Source organism: Asparagus officinalis, chromosome 6 (genome assembly GCF_001876935.1).
Source record: "Asparagus officinalis chromosome 6, Aspof.V1, whole genome shotgun sequence".
Lineage (NCBI taxonomy): Eukaryota > Viridiplantae > Streptophyta > Magnoliopsida > Asparagales > Asparagaceae > Asparagus > Asparagus officinalis.
Window position 1 is genome coordinate 40349828 of NC_033799.1, and position 6926 is coordinate 40356753.

Here is a 6926-nt window from a genome sequence, read left to right on the forward strand (position 1 = left end):
GTATATGCGGAAAGATATACATAATCTAAACCCACACGCATCTCGGTGTACATGTCTAAACTTGTGTCAAAAGTCAATCCACATGTACAGATAAATCATTAATATGGTGAACTAATGTCAGGTCATCGAGGCGACCTCGAAAAGCAACTCAAATAGATCAAGAATCTGTAAAATATCTCATCAGTCGACTGATGTGTCGACTGATGACGTTAGTCGACTCATATGTCGACCAATAAGCTCAGGCAGCACAACCTCAGCTCACGAGTCAACTGATCTGTCGACTGAGGAGCTGAGAAAACACAATCAACCCGTCAGTCGACTGATCAGTCGACTGAAAACTAAAATTTCCGCCCGTCGGTCGACTAATCAGTCGACCGATGGACTGCAGAAACTCTGCACAGGTTGTTATTCACCCAAAAAATTATCTAAACTCATCCCCATCAATCCCAAGCATGAAAAATATTGATATTAACATGTATGAACTAAACTGAAACATAACTTTCATATACAAATACATAAACAAAACCCTAAACATGTGTATTTATATTTTTAAACATTTTTAAAACAAAACTCATGTTAAATCTCTTATAAAAACATTTCAGATCTAGATCTTCGATTCACAAAACGTTGGTGGGTTTTTAACATTCTGAAATAACATATCTTCCCATTATATGCTATAAAAATCAATCCTTTGTACAAAAATTATATTTTTGGCTCATCAAAACTCATAAAAACCATTTGAAAACGTTTAGAAAATAGGACAAGGTTGGGCGAGATGTTACTCGCCTCTGGGGTGATGAACAACTCCTGGATCTGAGAGAGAGTGGTTCCCCTTCGCTGCAACGTGAAGATTTTAACGAAAATCCTCTAAGTTCTTGCCCAAATCACCAAGAACAAAACTAGGGTTTGAGATAGGGGAGAGGGGGCTAGGGTTTTCTCAGATCTGAAGATGAAAGGGGTGATTTTGGGTGAAGGAGAATATATATGAACAGCTAAACCCGACCCAAACCCGAACCAAATCAAAACAGACCCGAAACCTGAAAAACTGAAAATCAGTGTATCAGTCGACTGATCGGTCGACTGATCGGGTAAATTCCAGTTTTTGTGTATGTTTTGCTTATTTGCAAAACCATCGCACAAAACTCTACACCCATACTCTCATATCATCTCAAATAACTTGTTTTCATGTACATCAATGACCTCAAGCTATTTATCATAACAGAATTATTTATTACTAATAACTCACATATAAACATTATAAATATTACGGGGTTCTACATTCTTCCCCCCCTTAGAAGAATTTCGTCCTCAAAATTTGGAAACCATACGCATCTCACAACATGAACTTCCAGATAAACATATAGAGATATTTATACTTAACGATCTAAAATGGTAATATTCCCGCTCAAACCCTAATCTAGTGGAACTAGTACATCGGGTGAAAAATCCAAACAAGGAACCCCCCATATATATACTATGAGTTCTGAAAGATTAAGAATTAAGCGCGAATATTCCCATTCTAGTGTTAAATGTAAATATAACCAAAGATATAAACATCATACAAGATACACATCATAATAATTTTAATTTACCTGTTCAAACAGGTGTGGGTAGTCGCGACGCATGTCCTCATCGCGCTCCCAAGAAATCTCCTCAATGCCTCCTCAGTTCTACTGAACTTTTACCAAGGGAATTACCTTGTTTCTAAGTCTCTTGTCCTCTCTGGCAAGAATACGAACCGGAATCTCAACTGTAGTCAAATCCTCCTGAAGCTCAATCTCGGGTGCATCCAATACTCGCCGCTGCTCCTCATCATGTAAGTATTTCTTGAGCATAGAAACATGAAACACATTGTGTATACTAGACATCGACGCTGGAAGATCTAGTCTGTATGACACAACTCCAATGCGCTCCAAAATCTGGAATGGTCCAATATATCTCGGCGCAAGCTTCCCCCGTCGTCCGAATCACCGTACGCCCTTCATAGGCGATACCTTCAACATAACTGAACCCCCAACCTGAAACTCCAAGGGTCTTCGCCTCTTATCTGCATAGCTCTTCTGCCGACTCTGAGCGGCTAGAATCCGCTCCCTAATCAATGCTACCTTCTCGGTAGTCTGCCTCACCAGCTCCGGTCCAAGCATCAAGCTATCCTCTGGCTCTGCCTAACATATCGGTGATCTACAGGGTCTCCTGTACAATGCCTCATACGGAGCCATACCGATTGTCGCTTGATAACTGTTGTTATAAGCGAACTCTATCAATGGAATGTGATTCTCCTAGCTGCCTTAAAAGTTAATGACACAAGCCCGCAACATGTCCTCCAACACCTGATTTACTCTCTCTGCCTGACCATCCATCTGTGGGTGGAAAACACTGCTGAATGATAGTCTACTGCCAAAAGAGTCCTGAAAACTCCTCCAAAAGTGCGAAGTGAACATCGAACCTCGATCCGATACAATCGTGTCTGGAACTCCATGAAGTCGAACTATCTCCCAGATAAATATCCTCACATATTCCTCGACGGTATAGGTAGTCCTCACTGGAATGAAATGTGCCACTTCGTCAACCGGTCCACAATCACCCAAACTGAATCATTCCCCTTCTTCGACTTCGGCAACCCTACAATGAAGTCCATAGAAATGTCTGCCCACTTTCACTCTGGAATGGGTAAAGGTTGAAGTGTTCCTACCGGTCTCTGATATTCTGCCTTCACCTGCTGACAGGTAAAATACTTAGCCACATACTCTGAAATCTCCCTTCGCATACCACTCCACCAAAAGTGTCTCTTCAGGTCCTTGTATATCTTAGTAGTCCCTGGATGTACTGTGTACCGAGCATGATGAGCTTCATCAAGTAACTCTCTCTTCAGCTCGGCACTGGCTGGCTTGACTAGCCTGCCCTTCATCCGGAGACCTCTATCTGCTCCAATGATCCAGTCAGTCTTAGGCTCTTTGGAAATCTTCTCCTTTCGGATTTGAATCCAAGAGTCTCCCAACCGAGCTCTGACAACTCTGTCACTCCAAGATAGCTGCACTGACACAGCTCCCAAAAATGCACTGGTTCCTCCAATCTCGGGTCTAAAGTCAAACTGGCTAAGAGTGATAAGATTTGAAGTAATGAACACCTCAAAGCTGAAATCCGATGTCGACGCTTCCTGCTTAAGGCATCTGCTACGACGTTCGCCTTCCCCGGATGATACTGAATCGCGAACTCGTAGTCCTTGATAAACTCGACCCACCTCCTCTGTCTCTGATTGAGTTCTTTCTGAGAAAAGAGGTATTTTAGATTCTGATGGTCTGTGAACAACTCAAACTGCACTCCATATAAGTAGTGCCTCCATGACTTCAGTGCAAATACCACTGCTGCTAACTCCAAGTCATGAGTGGGATAGTTCTGCTCATGTACCCTAAACTGTCGTGAGATATAAGCTACTACCCTCTGAGTCTGCATCAATACGCCTCCTAAGCCTGCTAATGATGCATCTGTATATACGATGAATGTCCTGTCGCTGCTCGGAATAGTCAAAACCGGTGCTGTAGTCACCTTAGCCTTCAAAATATCGAAGGTCTTCTGGCACTCCATGCTCCATATGAACTGTACACCCTTCTTCGTAAGGTGTGTAATCGGCGTCGCAATCTTCGAGAAGACCTGAATGAACTTCCTGTAATATCTAGCTAAACCCAAAAAGCTGTGAATCTCTGTCACCGTCTTTGGTGGCTTCCAATCAAGAACTGCCGTGACCTTAGCCAGGTCCACTTCTATGCCCTCTCTACTAATGACGTGGCCAAGAAATCTGACTTCTGAAAGCCAAAATTCGCACTTGCTGAACTTGGCATACAGCTGATGCTCCTGAAGAGTCCTCAACGCTATCCGTAGTTGCTCCTCGTGATCTGCCTCCGATCTCGAGTAAATAAGAATATCATCGATGAAAACGATCACAAACTGATCTAAGAAGGGACGGAAAACCCGGTTCATCAAGTCCATGAATACCGCGGGTGCTTTGGTCAACCCAAATGGCATGACCAAGAACTCAAAAGATCCATATCTAGTAAGAAAGGCGGTCTTGGGAATATCCATCTCCCAAACCCGCAACTGATGATAGCCAGAACAAAGATCAATCTTCGAGAAATATTGCGCTCCCTGCAACTGGTCAAACAAGTCATCAATCCTAGGTAGTGGGCCCGAACCCGCAACTGATGATAGCCAGAACGAAGATCAATCTTCGAGAAATATTGCGCTCCCTGCAACTGGTCAAACAAGTCATCAATCCTAGGTAGTGGGTACCTATTCCGGATAGTGACCTTGTTCAACTCTCTATAATCTATGCTTAATCTCATACTACCGTCCTTCTTCTTCACGAAGAGGACCGGCGCGCCCCACGGAGAATGACTCCGATGGATAAAACCCTGAGCTAACAACTCATCCAACTGGGTCTGAAGCTCCCTCATCTCAGCTGGTGCCATACGATAGGGTGCGCGGGATATCGGGGTTGTGCCTGGCTGCAACTCAATACAGAACTCAACCTCTCTCACAGGAGGTAACCCAGGTATGTCCTGAAAGACATCCTGATACTCTGAGACAACTCTAGTCTCCAATAAATCAATACCCTGATCCCATCGCATCACCTCCTCGATGTACGCCAGAAATAACTTCGCAAAACGGTTGCCCTGGGAGGTTGCTACAATCATCTCGGACCCATCAACACTCGCAAATTGACCGTCTATTGCAAAGCAGTCAATACTATCATGGTAGGAAGATAACCAATCCGTACCAAAAATTTAACATAGACAACACGATCAACTCGATGTCTAACTCAGGCTCATCTAGTTTGATGACACATCTCCTACAGATGGAAAGGACACCCCCCTAGAGGGGTAGGCACTAATAATGGAGAATCTAAGGAATGCCACAAACTGACACCCATCAACAAAGGTACGAAGGATAAGAGATATACGAATTTTATAAATCAAACTAGATCCGAACTGAAAATGAAATCACAAATAAAGCTCCGCTCGTACCCTGATCATGCGGTACAGCTAAATAGACTTTGCTGGATAGTGCAAATCTGGCTTGCTGGCCCCAAAATCTTTGGATTAACAAGTAGTACTTCTATTTCCTCACTGCTGGCCGAAATTACGACTCTGAGATTGCCGACTGCGACCTTTATCATGCCAGCTTCTTGCTGTGAACTGATACAAGTCTTTTGCTATTTGTTCGACCTTGTTGTGATTGTAACATGTTTCTCCGAATCTCTGCGCTACTCCGGCGCTCTCTAATCACATTGTGCTCCTTTCTTATCTTGTCCTTGTTGCTGGGATAAAATCATTCTCCCGTTGTTAGGTTTCTCTAGATTTCCGCAATGGTTCTCTTGCCATTGTCATTGTCACTATTCTGGATTTTGATTTCTTCCTTCACTATGGGTATATCTCCCTGCTTCACTTAGACTAGCGCTAATTGTTTGATAAAAATGACCTAAATTCTCCCAAATAGGTGATAATTACTGTCTCGTCAAAAATCTGGATGTTGTTGCTATCCTCCAGCGATGGTCCTCAATGCTGAATATATATTTGACTTCTGCTTGGTTCCTAGCCGATGTTCAAGAAACTTTCATATACTCTTTTCCTTATAGGTTGCAATTGAAACTGGTGTGCCTTGAAATTTTGGTGCTCATACTGTCTGATATTTTTCTTATCCTTTCAGAGTTAAATCTCCTGTTCTACGACTCTATCAACAACTGATTGTGGTGGTAGTGTACTCATTGGTATTTCATCTTTACTTCCATGACGGGTACAACCGGTGGTGAATCTCTTGAAAGTGGTGTTGCTGACGGAAACGGATACACTTCTTGCTCCTCGATTGTTGTAAGATCTTGCTGCTAACGACACCATGAAGTCGATCAAATACTATGGAGCCTGCTGTGGCTCGGCTCTGCATGCCCAGCTCTCCAGGTACGAGTTTTACCTCGACCACATCCTCGTTTCGATATTTATAATATCAAAAGGAGAGCTTAATTTTCACAGTAAGTGAGATAGCAAAAATACATATATATATATAACGTATCACAATACGAATTCATAACACATAGTAATCACGCAAATACCTTCAATCAACATAAAATAGTTGTCATAAAAAAATTCTCAATTTTTAAGATATACGCATATATCGTCCTCACTCATACTAGGAAATCCTTACGGACTCTATACATGAATCCTAAGAAACTCTATCCTAGCTCCACGACTCGACACAGGATGATCCTAAGGATACTGGAACTAGAGCTCTGATACCAACTGTGACGCCACTGGGTTCACACAAGGCTGCAGTCCGAGGTGAAACCAGAAACAACAAGTTTCACCAATCACAGTAATATCCTCTAGTGGGGTCAAATAAAAGCGTAGGTACAAAATAGGCAAAGAAGTAGAACGACAATAATAGACATGATAAAGAAGATGATATCTCATAAATAAATGTCATGTCTCAATTGAAAATAAACTAAAATAAATGAAACCATGTCTTAAACAAATAAAACTGTAAACATCTGATCTCTAAAATAATATAAAATATCTCGACATAAATCGACTGGAAATGTAACTAAGGCTCATAGCCTTTATAAAATGAAATACAACTCAAATAACTGAATGGAAACATAAATCTACTATGGAGCCTCTACTGATAACTCATGCGACGACGACTATGCAAGACCTCCGTCATCCTGCGGCTCTCCAGAACTCCGAGCTACCTGAAAGGGTATTTTTAAAAGAAAAAGAAACAACAACAAGAGCGTCAGGGCGCTACAGCAAGATTATCTCCATCCGCCCCCCAGGGGAAGGGCTGCTAGATAGAGTGGAGGCTCTATCTATTAAGCATAGTTTACCTAGATTTATTTTCCCCGTATCTAAGTGGGATTAACATTTAGAAACCTACAA